The sequence below is a fragment of the Melanotaenia boesemani genome, chromosome 23 (genome assembly GCF_017639745.1).
Source record: "Melanotaenia boesemani isolate fMelBoe1 chromosome 23, fMelBoe1.pri, whole genome shotgun sequence".
Taxonomy (NCBI): Eukaryota; Metazoa; Chordata; class Actinopteri; order Atheriniformes; family Melanotaeniidae; genus Melanotaenia; species Melanotaenia boesemani.
Window position 1 is genome coordinate 24,029,777 of NC_055704.1, and position 14,879 is coordinate 24,044,655.

Consider the following 14,879-nt stretch of genomic DNA (forward strand, 5'->3'; position numbering starts at 1 on the left):
CTGATCAATGTACTAATCCTGATAAAAGTTCTGTAAATCCAGATTGAACGGACTTGATTAACGGATTATCTGCCACGCATGCATTTATCAGAGATGCGCTTCAATGCTGCAGATCCATTCTGCAGCCACCTGTCTTTCAAGCAGCAATTAAAATCTAATTAAAATCCAGTTCAACTTGAATATTCATGCACATATTTATATAAACTACTACACCTTTGAGTTGTTTAAGAAAAGCTAAACATCTCTTCGTTGTGCCTGCAGGTTCTTCCTACTTTCTTTCTTCCAATCATATCACAAGAACACATTAACCCTTTTAAAAGCTGGAGCCACCTGAATAATGACAGCTTTAGCCATGACATATTTTGAATAGAGAGCAGTGCAACAATGAGTAGAAAGCATCAGTGATTGGGGACATGCACAGCAACCTCTCATTCAGGACACTGAAAACAAAAAGCCTTTTCTGTTTCTTACTGGAGGGAAGGTTGGAAGCTGGTTGGCTCACTGGAGCATTAAACCCAGCAACAGTCCAGTCTGTCTGTGCTCAAGCTAGCACGCTGTTTTAATGATGGGAAAAGGAAAAGGGTCAAAACTCTTTAATCTATATGGATTTGCCTAAGTAGTCATCTCATTAGCTTTATAATGGCTTTCCTTGCGCCTCCCTTCAGCCTCTGTCCATATTTTGTAAAACACAAACTACCTCAGTTAGTGTCATCACTCATTTACGGGTCTGCCCTCATTTTAAGTCTTTGCTCGTTTGCTTTATCCATATAACAGAAGAGAGGCTGAAGAGGAGCTAGTAGGACAGAGTAGCGTGTGATGGTGCATCAGTTTAATAAAAGACAAGGCTCTCCAGTTCTGTTCAGCAGTAGCAACTCAATCCTATACATCTGTCTTTGTTAGCTTTCAGTGTGTGCATCCTTTTTCTCCATCGATATGGCCGGCTACCTGCAGTCCATGAGGTTGTGCCCTCTGTGACATCAACAGATATCTGCAGCCGCTCAGGAGACGGAGCCTAATGGTGCAATTGAGGCTCAACTCTCCAAAGACTCCTGCATCGATTTTTGAAAATCAAAGAATCACTGGCCTAAGCTTACTTAAATTGCCTCAGTCAGAATACATTACAGGACAACTGAGTGGTGTTATCGATCAGTGGATATTCAACTGTCTGAAGGCCATCCTAGAGCTTGACTACATGAGTATGGTAACCTTTGTATACAGTAGAATTACCTGATCCTGTCACTGGTAAGAAGTGTCTTAGATTTGTGGTACAGTAATAGGTAGCGACAGTAATATTTAGTTTAAAATCAATCATTTTAAATGGCTAATTCCTCCAATGGCTAATGCTCCATTATGACCAATCTGAGGTCTTAATCTGTTATTCTTAAAACTGTAAATATAGTTTATCACAGAAAAGCATGATTTAATTTGGGAAACTTGCACAAAGGTTTGTGCAAAAGCAAAGCTGTTTAGAGCAGGAATGCTTGTCCCGTTTTTCACCTCAGTCATTGATATTTTCCTGACCATGAATACTTAATCACAACTACTTTTCTCCCAGTCATTCTCTTGTTGTTCATGGGAGTTTTCAGCTGGAAGGATTAGTATTGATTTGTCTGGACTCACAATACACTACACACACACACACGCTCAAAAAAAACCAATTTATTACTCGCCTAAAGGCAAGCGCCATGGGCTGGGCTGAGTTCATGACAGTGATATCCAGGTTTCAGTGTAATATATATATATATATATATATATATATATATATATATATATATATGCATATGTGTGTGTGTGTGTGTGCACTGGTGGGAAACCAGTAGTTTCTGGTTTCCTAGCAACCTAAGAGTGGAGGGGAGTTACGAGCGATGTATTAATAAATGATATGCAGGGACCAATAGGCTGAGCTGTTTCTTTGAGGAGCGACCAACAGCCAATGAGAGCAGGCTGTTATTAAGCCTGCCGACATGGAGACAGATATGTCTCCATTAAAGCAGGAGAACTGTAACTATGACTGGGAGCACAGACTGCGTGTGTGCAATCATAGCCAGATGCTACAGGATCAAGACTGAAACAAGATCTTTCAAATCATGCACATGTGTGCACACACACGTGCACACTCTTTACTGCACACAGAGGAGCTCATGAACTGATTTCCTAATAAGAGGAGAGGAAATGGTGTATGATATTTTTCTAGGTTAATAAATACCTCAAAGCCCCACGATGGAACCAGTTGTTACACTGCGAACTCTCCTAAGGCACCGGGCTGCACGACATGCCTGTGTGTTTTCATGAGTGTGCAAAACTATCTGGGAATGGGTGCTTCAAAGAGTTTAGCCACCTCTGGTCTCTTCAACAAGTAAAGATATAAGTTTTTAGATTACTGAATATGTAGATAGATATTAAAATGAATTAAACCACAGGCCAACATAGAAATGAAAGAAAGGTTCTGGTGCATCTAAGACGTTTTTCATTGCAGGTGTTAATGATAGAAAACTGTATGTAACGTGAGGTTTACATTTTGTTGTTCTGGGGCTTGGATTCAACAGCTGCTTGCAGTCGAAGTCAGTGAAGCATGACACATGCAGTGGATGCGCTATCAGGGGGGAAAAGACTACAAGTACATGATCAGGTTAATAGTGCGGCTGTAGCAGCCATATGGACGTCTGTGAACTCTGTGCTGTGGGACAGTGTTGGATGCTACCCTGCTGTGAACTGCTTCATTATGCTCCATTAGTGAGGAGAGAAAGAGTGGAATATTTGTACTGAGAAAATGAAGTCTTGGGTAATTAAAAAGTTCTGAAAGCAACAAATTAACATTAACTATGTCATGTTTGGATATTGTTGACTCATTTGTAAACAGATATGTGTGAAGTAGTTTGCATTAGTAGGTATTTAAAGTTTATGTTTCTTTGCTGAATGAAGTCACATCAGAGGAGAGTTTAAACATTGTAGGTGACAAAAGCTATGATGCTATAAATAGATCAAACGTGATGCCATGTTCTCCTGCTTGCTTTAAGGTTAGAAAAGGTCTCATTCAAGTAGCCACTTTATTTAGGTTGTGGATCAAGATCAAAGTTTTTTTTATGTCTGACGAGGGTTCCTATTCTGTGACCTTGTTCAGTTCCAAAATATAATGTTAACACATTTAAACTGATGGAAATGAAACAGAGTAATGTTTCAGAAATGACCTGCATGACCTAAATGTTTCATCTCAACATGCTAAAAGCTTTGGTCTTTCACAGCATCATTCATCAGGCTGTGGTTTCTGCGGGCAGTCTACTGGCTAACGCTGGTCACTGACAGGGAATTTATCGCTGAGACTCACCTTAGTGATGATACAGTGAACGGGAGATGAGTCTAGATTATGACTGATCGGGCAACATCTGAGACAAACAGACTCTGGCAGCATTTTCACCTCAATCTTTCAGCCTGCTGGTCCATTCCTCAACAGATGGGTAAAGAAAAAATTCATCCCACAAGAACTCTGCTCTCTATTAACCTCCCACCACGTTTCATTTCTCTATATTACTTTATTCCCTTCATAACTTTTGTAACAAAAGCCCAAAAACCTGCAACCCCTAAATTCCAGTGCAGGTAAATGAACTCGTGACCATTCCTGCATGAATAATTCGTGTGCCTACCAATGCAAATATGTATTATAAAGGCTTAAATAAAAATCATGACAGCAAGCTGAGCCACCTTGTTACTTATAAATGTTAACAGTCCGTCTCCTTTCTAGTGATCACCCGTTAAATATGGATCGCTATGTTGGCAGGGAGCCTTGTAAGTGGACCCGAAGCCTCACATCCTTCTTTTAAGCTACTACATTCTTTCTTAGTCTTGTCCCAGATTTCACTTCTTTTACAGTCTTCTGTGGGCATGCAAATAAGGATAGGACCAATTAAGGCAGCATTATGTAGATTTAATACTAAATTTCTTTAGCTTTCCCCCCCTCTGCTTCATCAGAATAGGTGTGGGGATTTACAAAAGCTGCATTCTGTTCCAAGTCTCACTTTGTACCTTTCAGAGTCTTGTGACAAGTATAAGACAGTTTGGTTGATTTTGAGAAAAAAAAAATCTGACAAAAGACCAAAAAATATCCAAAAACAGACCTTTTCAAAAAATCTCTGACCATGAGAAATGTGTACTCTGTCCTCTTGCTTTACTTTTAAAAACTTGTAAAAGACACCTCGTACCAAGATGTTTTATCAATGCACAATCAATGCTCTCGCTTTCAGATCCTGCACACTTTAAGCTCAAAGTCATTGATTTTCAACACTAGCTCTTGCACACACAGTTACAGAGCCGGTAAATTAGCCCAGTCAGCAGTGGTCAGTGACCCACGGACCCATTTCATGTCTTATCGTCTCAGAGTGAGAATAAAGATGCAGAAAATAACAAGTAAAAAAATAAATAAATAGACCAAAAGAATCAATAACTCATCATCTGTTCCTTCAGTATCCAGGTTTTACAGCTATACGTTATCATCCCATCTTGTCACCCAGCAAGCTTACCCCTTCTTATTCCAAAAGAAAGCAGTAGTCTTCAGTTCAGCCTCCTCTTGCTTCCTCCAGTGTCTTTATTTCTCACTCGTTCCTCCCGGGCGCTTGACTGTTGCTTTGTTGCCGGGCAAGACAAGTCCTCTTTCTTCTGCCTTTCTTCTCTTTATCCACACTGTCCTAGCTTTACTCCTCGCCTCCTCACCACCAGCTTTTGTCTCCCTTTCTCTCACCCTCAGTCTCTCTGCAGATCTCCAGCGCTCTACAACTCCTCCTCTTTCTTCAGCTTGCGGCAGCCAGACTACATCTTCTACATGTCTCTGCCTGAGCTCTCTCTTTCTACCCAGTTTACATTCATCCTCCTCCCTCCCTCCCTCCCTCCCTCGTCACTATGGAGACGCTGCGCCTGAGCTGAGACAAGCTCGTGCTCGCAAGCAGAGTAAGTTCATGCTTTTGCTGCACGAGTTAAGAGTTCACAAGCAGAGTCGTCACATTATGTAACGCCTTTGTAGATATGGGTGCAGCTTTCAATGAAAAAACTCTTGTGAAATGTGCTTACCTTTATAATTATATTGGATTTTAAAAGCCTAACAAAGTGGCAGCTTTGTTTTTACTGTGCAGACACAAGTGGCGTCAGACCTCTCAGTTAGAAGCAGATAAGTGAATTTCCTAAAATGTCAAACTATTCTTGGATAATGTCAATTTTTCTCACCATTCTCTTTGGTAATTTAACAAAGCTGCAGGTTTGTGTCATGGTCATCAGTTGGAGTTATTTTTAATCTTGTTTCTGGGAAGATACGTACACCAAAAGGCTGCAAATGCAGGGTTGTGGTGAAGGAGTTTGACACAAAGCAGCTCACTGTTGTTGAATTAATCTGAAATGAACCCTTCTGAGTCTGGTTTAGGCTGCAGAGTCATGTTTAATTTGAATGTGGCTCCAAGATTCTGACAGAGTAGAAAAAACACACAAACTTTGGAGTTTAAGTCAGTAAAACTTTTGTAAGAGCTCTGTGTTCACAGGATTTTGAAACCCTTTGACAACTCATGCCTTACGACATCAGGACATTTTTTTCTGCTGAGCAACTGACAGACATGTTTAGACATTTAATAGGAAATAGCTCACAGCACAAAAATGCCCATTTATTTAACTATTAGCATAATTCTTGCTAAGTTCTTTCAGGTCTCATGCGCGTCAGAGGAAATGTCATCACTCACAAGGATGTGGTAACAAGTAAATACACAGAATCTCAAATACTAGAGAGTAAAAGCCAAGCTCAGCAGTATATATGTGATGCTTTATATTAAGCATGAGCACTTGTTTATGAACAAGAGTATGTCAGCAGCACCAAGTGTCACATAAATGAAATCCAACCTACAAAGCTCGACGTCATTCTGGTTATTTCTGTCTTTACAAGGGTCTGGTCGAGGGATCCAGAGGGGTCAACCAAAGATAGTGCATGACGACTCCTTATCACGTCCTCTCTGAGAATACTCCTGACCCTAATAAACAAATACTATAGACTAGAAATAATCAACTTTAATGCAACTTAAATTTAATAAAAATGTTGATGTTCACTTAAACTATTTTACGATAAAACAACTTTTATGCTTCGGTGAATATAAAAAGTGAACATTTTAGAAACATTTATTAGGAAGAAATGTGGGGACACAAAGGGAGCTTTAGAAAAACCCAACTCCACTAACATTTGTACAGTATTTATAAGATGTTTTCTATTCCGCATGCAACTTTAACCCTTTAAACGTCTGCTGTACTGTTTACTGGAACAAATCTATAAGAAATTCTGTTAAAAATGTGTGGAAATAAACCTATCTTTACCACTAAATTCGGGTATTTAATGCTAAAAGTAAGTGTTATTATCCCACTACTGTTTCAAGTTTTAACAGTTTAACTACAGTTACTATATTATAAAATCTTATTTTAACCATTTGTTTAAAAAATGTACTGATTCTTATTATTATTGTTCAAAAAAAAGAAAGAAAAGAAACAATTTTCTCTTACTTTTCTATGGATGAACACATTGAAAACCAACAAACGTGTAAAACGTACTGATGCTACAAAACTGAACCTTTCTGAGTTCCACAAACCATGAAAAGAGTTTCTAAAGAGTTTATTTATGTTATAGTAACTAAGAAACCATCGTATTCTAGGATAAACCTTTTCATATATGAGCATAAGTTGTTCAGGAGTCCAGATTTTCCACTCACCAGAGCAGAAGAAAAAAAACATCTTTACATACAACCAACCAAACCGTTTCACCACGTAGAAATAGAGCAGTTTCAGACTTCTACTAAGAAATCACTCATCCCTGTCATTACTGACTACATTAACAAGTGAAAAGCAGAAGCAGACCAGCAGCAGAGTACAGCTCAGCCTGCAACCGCTGGTCCAAGGTGCACCGATGGGTCACACACATTCTCTCCTGACACCTCCCACACGATCTGCTGCATGCTGAGTGAAACAACAGGAAGTGCAGCTCCAACTAAGGCAGCAGGCAGGGATGGTGAAGTACACTGCAGTCCCGAGGCAAATCTGCCCACATAAAAATTAACACCAGCTACTATTCACTCCCTTTTCACACATTCTGGATCCACATTTCAACACGTAGGACACACACACTCATATAAACAAAAAAAAAAGTGTTTCATGGGATGCAGATATAGATCGTTCACAGTGTGTAAACTTGTGAAGAGGACATCTAAACTAGCAGGAGTATGGATGGTGTGTAGATTATATTGTATAAAGTATATCATCCTGCAGCGTCCAACCATCTGCTGATGGGATGTGAGACAATCTGTCCATTTGGAGAGGTGACAAGCACAGAGATAGGACACACACACACACACACACACACACATATGTCTTCTTAGTTTTCAGAATTTTGTTAAGAAAACCTTTTGAACATGCACAAAAACACAGTTTATATCACTTTTACCAGCTGCACAGTCTCTATGGTAACTAGTAGCTGTCATGGTAACCGTGTACAAACGGTAGAAGAAAGGCTGACCTCTTATTACTCTTCTTAGTTTTTATTGAACCCCTTATACACAACGCAAACAGTCATTCTGGGGTTTTCATAAAACATTCCTAAGTTTTTTTTTTTTTTTTTTTCTTGTGTGTGTGTGTGTGTGTGTGTCCATGGTGCAATAATAGAGGGGAATGCTGGTACAAGTTCAGCCTTGTAGGTGAGTTGCACTCTCAGAAACCTACACACTCCTACGTCCTCCACAACATGAACACACACTTACAGACCTTCACAAGCAAACAGAGGAACGAGGGAGAAAAATCTGGACAAAAGATAAATGAAAATTATGTTTTTGGTTTTCAAAGAATCTAAACAAAAGTTTTAAACAGTGATTTTTAAAAATCTTTTTGTTAGTTTGGTGACGTGAACTTCTACAAAAAACGTGAACATCTAAGTGCTTGTTGGATTGTGAAATGCTTCAAGGAAGAAGAGATGGATGGAATTAATTAAGAAAAAAAAACAGAGGTTTGCACAATGAAGGTTAAGCACTTTGGGATGGAGGTGCTAATGACATTTTTCCATTGCAACTTAATCTGAAGCTTTTATGCTTCATTTTCCACTGCAGACGGCACCCTAACGTGGGCAGGATTTGGGTGCTTATCACTGCAGTGTGTTGTGAAGCTGTGGTCACCCACAGGCAGGGTGAACAACGTCCTTGTGTATGTTTAGCCAGGCTGTTATTTTTACAAATTGGCTTATATGAATAGAGTTATTGTAAACTGGACCAATGCCGATTTAATTGGATTGTAACTGGCCTGGACTGTGTCTGTACAGTGATTTAAGATGACTTTGCTGCAAACGGATGCTATAAAAATAAAACTGAATTGAAAAGTTTGTGCACATCCATGATAGTACACAAGACATGTTTTCAGGTAAAAAAGAAATTGCCTACATTTAAGTACTTAAATACTTCCTCTACCACAGCAGGAGAAAATGCAACTACTCCAAAAAAGCATGTGCTTTATAGACACGGTGTAAAAAGATGGAATAAACTTCCCAATGTGCAAAACACCATATAGTTAAAAAAGAAATTCAAAGAAATGGTATTCAAAAAGTATGAAATTGCCACTGTATATATGTATACAGGTATATATGTACACTACCGTTCAAAAGTTTGGGGTCACTTCCCTATTGAATCCCATGGCAAAGTGACCCCAAACTTTTGAACAGTAGTGTGTATATATGTAATATATATAATATATATTAGTATAATAGAAATGGATACTTTTGTAGTCATACATATGTTTCTTTTGACATTGGAATATACTTTTCTTTACATGTTTGAAATAAAACACCAATACTAGTAAGGAGTAGTAAATCTAAAGCAGGGGTTTCCGAAGTCAGTCCTCAATGTTTCCCTGATCCAACAGCATATGAAGTTCTCCACAATGTCTCAATAATTTGAGTCAGGTGTGTTGGAGCAGGTGAACATCTAAAACCTGGATTGTAGCTCTTGAAGGCCAGAGTTGGACAACCTTGAAGAGCATGCTTTAACTGCTCTCTGTGAACCTATGAGGATGTGAGTACAGGTCATTTAAAATTACCTTAATTTACCACAAAGCATTACAGTTAACATAAAATATGACAGAACTACTAAACTACAACAGGGACGTGCCATTATGTAGAAAAGCTTAGATGGATAAGCTAATTGAATTAGACTTTAATTATTTCAGCTGTAAAAACTTTATATTATTATATTATATTATATATTTATTAATAGTATTATATTGTAATAATGTACAGAAAATGTTGAATAATTACTATAAGGCATTTCAAAGTCTTATTATAGCTAATCATACACACCCACACTTGACAAAGACACACATAAACAACAGCACTAATAAAACTACTGGCACGCCATCATGCACACACACACACACACACATACACACGGACACTTAAAAGCATTCACTTCTAACATCAAGGTCCACTCATCTGGAAAACATTAAGGAAATTGTTCCTTAAGGAGCAGAAACTATCTGCACTTCACAGCCCAGAATGTGTCTTTCCAAAATGAAATCCATTTCTAATTGCTTCATTCTGCACTCTCTGAGGATTCGCTTTAAATGAGAGCAAATCTGAGCCCTGATGCAGTTGTTTGTCCCTTCTTCACCTCGAGACAAGAACTGACTCAACAGAAAGGCAGCAGCGCCACCATGTGGCGTTTTACAGGATGAGTCTGCATCTCTGCACTGCAGGGAAACGAATATGCACATTACAGAGTCCAGTCATTTTCTCTCACTCTCACACATAAGAGGCACAATAAACACCTCAAAAACAACCTCCAGCCAGAAGAGAATCTGATGCATTATCCTAGAGCTGATCCATGTTATTTATATTCTCATCATCATCATCATCATGCTCCATTGTTGTGCTAACAGGAACTAAGAGATCTTTTAGAGCAAAATGTTTATTCAAAGCTTTATTAAGACATCCCATAAACAAAGACTCATCATGCACAATAAAAATGTTAACATTAAAAGTCACAATCTTGCTATTATTGCCTTTAAATACCTCATGTAGCTCTCTCAATTAGTTTGGCTTTAAGGGAAACGTAAAGGTCCAAAGCAGCTTAGCTGGCAACTCCCCAAAGACGAAGATGTTCAGGAGCTGCTGGCATCTCCCACACGCCATTTACAATGATGTGGTATGAAGAACTCCAAGAATTCACTCATTTCTTTAAGCCCAAATCACTAAATGTTTCATACATTTTCTTCTCAATAAAGCAAAAGAAGAGGGGAAAAAAATCAGGGTTATAAAACTGCTCAATTAAATGTGAATGAGTCATTTTGGTTGATGTAGGTGAGAGCAAATGATCTGAGCCAGTTTGCTGCAGTGTGATTAGTTAAATCTGAACATGGAGGGAAAAATTTCAATTATAGGCAGTGTGTCCAATTTAAATAATAATTTCCTATGAAATATTAATATTAATTGCGTAATTTAATAAAAGGAAATCAAACTGAATGATTTTTCTTTTCATTACTTTTTAGGCTTTTCATTCCCTTATTATACTTTTAATGAACTTTCCCACAATCATTAAAAATTGTACACACATCATCTGTACAGAATGTAGAATATATCTTTTATAATCATAAACTAATATTAGGTTTTTCTTTAAAACACACGGTAAAGTGTTGGCTCTAAGTTTACTGTACAGTTCTGTTTATTATTTTTGTTGGTAAAAACACTGATTAGATGAGGCAGGAAATCCTTCCATCATTAACTTGCACCACATTTTGGTTTCACCCTAAAATAAAGATGTGAGCACACAAATGATGAGGTGAAATTTTAAAAAGTTTAACCCCTCAAAAGCCATGTAGACTCATACCAAAGTAATCCCTGAGTCATGTCCTTTGACCCTTATGAAACATACAGCGATGCATTTCTTTACAAACACACCCTCATCTGTTGGTGATTCCCTTGTTTCTTCTTATTTTACTTTGTATCAGATGTTTTCAGGGTGCAGCTTTTAAGTAAAAGATTATACAGTTATAAAATTAACTTCACTAAAGAAATAAACGTGTTAGCCCTCAGAAACTGTACATAATGCTGGATTATGTACAGTTTCTGAGACCTTTTGCAACACTTTATGGTAAAAACTTGGCTCAAAACCCTGTTGTTCACAACCTGATACTTGCCTTCTGCTCCCTGGTGGATACAATGATATTACAATAATATACTACAATGATTTATATATTTTAAAAGATCATAAACAAATGGTAAATATACAAAAATTATAGTATCAATTTTGTTTTTACATTTTGTTAGAGGACCAAACAAAAACTTCAGACAAAAAAAATTTATTTTTCTCTCCATTTTTTTTCTTGGGTCATGCTGTAAAAAGTTAATAATGTTCTATTAGTAGTTATACCCAAACAAATTGGGATCTGTAAACTTTTTACTGGTGATGTTAGAAAAACACAGGGGAGCGATGTGACTGCGAAGTCCAGATGTTAAGGAGAACATCACATGTTGGTCAACTGTGCTTGTTTTAAATGTGCTTTATGAATAAATTTGATTTGATTTTAACAACTTAAGCCAGTTTAACACGCGACTTGCAGCTAGATTGTGGTTGAAAGAGCGGCTGGTAGCCTGCTAGCTGTCCATGGAGCAGCTACAGATGAGGGAGGTGTGAGTATTTGGGAATAAAACTCTGTCATTTTAGCTTATGGTGACTTCTCAGAATATTTACTGTATGATTCCTCACTGAAGATATAAAAAAGGCAGAGCCGACGGTAGAGGTGGTGGAGTGGAGTCATGGGTCACTCCACACCCCAAAATATATACACTTGAATAGAGGTGTAAATTCATAGAAGAAAAGGGAGCTGCCGCAGTGAGTTACAGTATTTAGATCAAAACATGCCAGTCATTTCATTAAGACCTCAGCATTTTGTCAGCTTGTGAAATAAGAGCATAAGATGATTCCTTTATCTCGTCAGGAATACAGGATTTACCTCTAATCTGCTCCGGTAGCAGAACGAGGACTTTGACTTAAAAGCCTGCAGGTTGTGTTGAAATATTTATTTGTATTTTTAGTGAAACAGTTTATTTTCTCTGGTTTTAAGCTTTTTTTTTCTTCCACCTCCTTTTTTAAGTTTTAATTATCTACAGATGGGTGGTACAATAAAGGAGATGTTCATACTGGGAGCATGGTGTCTGTTACATCTGCAATGTCACGATTCTCATTTTGGCTCAGGTGCTAAGAGGTAAAGCACCTGCTGCATCTCTTAGTCACGTTAGCAGTACTAATCAAAATATAAAGCAACATCATCTGCTGGCTATCATATCACCTCTACATCAGCATCAACACATTGTCTGCCAAAGTATCAGCATGTAGGCAATATTTAAATACCTTTTAAAATACAGTATACCTGATATGATTCATGATTACATACATTTTCTACTAGTTTGGGTAGTTACAGCTGGTTAACGTTCTTGTCTTGAATGATAAAACTCTGTATTCATGGCCATCAGCAGAAGCACTGCTGTGACTGTGTAAGTAGAAACTATGCAGCAGCAGAGATGTCAGTGTTGTGAATATGCACATGCAGCCGTGACGCAGCAGTTCATCAAAGCACACACCGGAATCGCTGTATGATGCCGGCTACTTTAAGAAGATCTGGTAGTGCCATTACACTTCCAGATATGTAAGACACTGAAAGGCTCAGAGAGTATGAAGAAGATGCCAGTCATGGCCTCTGACCTTCACGGTTACCAGATTTCATCCCAGTTGGACAGCAATGGAAGAATTTGAATCAATATGCTTGACAGGGATCGCCACGGTAACTAAAACACCATATAAATATGTCTGTAAAAAACAGTCTTTCATCCATCCAGAGAGTTCCACAAACATGTAGCATAGACATCAAGATATACTGAAGCTCTAACACCTCAAGTAGCACAAGCATTTGGCCCACATGTATTCCAGAGTTCACACATTCACATACATCCTGTCTCTTCTCTGAGATCTCTCCAGTCAGTGAAAGTCTTGCTCTTATTCTCTTTTTTCTAACTTCCATCCAAACAGGCCAGAGTTTTAAGGTCAGAAAATGATGTAGTTTTGCATTTCTGTTGAAATAAACATTAAGGTTGTGTTACTTTGTGGGCCTGAGCTGAGTCCCAAACAAGCTTAGGGGTAAGAGCCAAAGCTCCTTGAAGGATTTCTTCTTAAGCATTTCTAGTTTAGAAAGTCCAGGGATAAAAAGTCTTCCTCTACCTGGTTTGTATACTTTATCACTGCCATGTTGAAAAGAGGAAGCACCTCCTTCTGGGTATGAAAAGTTCCCTCAGATATTATATGTACAGGATCATATTTTTCCACATACATTGTGCTTGTGCAGCCTCTAGTGGATTCACAGAGTAAATCCTTCAAACAAAGGATTTAAATGCATATGCAGAATATATTTAGATTTAAAATGTTCTTCTGTTTCTATAATGGCAGCGGTCACTGATGTATAGTTTGGTTTATATCAAGAGATAAATGAAAACGTGAGATAAACACATACAGAAACACGAGTATTAACACTTTTTCTATCTCACATATGCAAACAAACACACACACGCACATACAGAAGTGCAGTGTGTGGGCGGTATCCCCGGCGCAATGAAACATCTTGCATCCCACATGCTTATATAACTCCCTCTCTACCTCCTCCAGCTGATCACTCATCACTTTATCCTCCGCTGGGAAGGAAAAACACTCCTTCCAGCTCTCCTTCCTCTCAACTGTTCAAGGGCTCTGCAATCCAGCATGATTTGGTTGCACTTGCAGCTTCAAAGGAGCACATCACTCCGACGGGATCAGACTGCAGTAAATTACATACATGTCTTAAAAAGACTGAATAACTGCATTTCATATGGCAGGACAGGAGTTTGAACGTCAAACCAGGTTAACATCAGCATCCCTAATATCTACTCAGCAGCTGTTTAAAATTTCTAAACCTGAACCTCCAAACTTAGCAAATAGAACGAATAAAAACAGGAAAAAGCAAGAAAAAGGAAAGTAATGTGATGGTTTGATGGTAAAGCTGCACTTCCTTTTGTTTGTATTTATAGCACACATTGCACAGTAATGAGAAGAAAAGCCCGAAGCATTGTGCACAGCATGGCATCCTTCCCACAGAGGGAACCTTCACATTAGCTTCAGCCCAGATTTAGGAGAGAAGCCAAAGGACTAAAAGAGCAGAGGATACAAATACACTCTCACACCAAGGTGAAAGACGAGGATAATGTCCTTGAATGCATGAAAAAAATGTGACTCATATTAAAGTGTTTTATTTGGCTTTAGTATGGAGGAAATGTTAAAAAGAAAAAGTGGTATAATAACAACTGTGAGGTTTGCAGGGTTTTTTTAATCCCTGCTGGCATGAGTGCATTAGGTTGGGACTATTTGTGGATATCTGTGGACTGACATTCATTTAGCAGAACTCTGTGTGTGTAACTGACTTCAAGTAAACTTCATATAACTTTATACATGGCCCACATTTGCGAAAAATTCAGCCACATGACCACCACATCTGGCCCACAAGCAAATTGATGTAATCTATGTCTAGCCTGGCTCCTCATATTTGGACCACATCTGGCCCACACAAATGGCGGTAACTGAGCCATAGGTGCCAAAAGTAGCCTGGCTTAGACCCATACGTGTCTGCTATCTGGTTTGTGTGTGTGTTTATAGAGAGCACTTTTGATCCGATCAAAGGTCCAAGCAGAATAAAAATCATGTAAACACCTCAGCTTATCTGATCAAAAGGGGCAGTTTAAACATTTCTGATGTGTTTTTTTTGTATGGATGTTGTTTCCGTGCAAGCCTGAACCATGTGGATCCTCAGTCCTG

General features: G+C 38.4%; 1 protein-coding gene across 6 annotated transcripts in view; it reads right to left on the reverse strand.

Annotated features, from left to right (window-relative positions):
• The window catches only part of anks1b (ankyrin repeat and sterile alpha motif domain containing 1B), a 268,578-nt gene that overhangs the window by 26,938 nt on the left and 226,761 nt on the right, over positions 1–14,879 (reverse strand). The window lies entirely within an intron of this gene.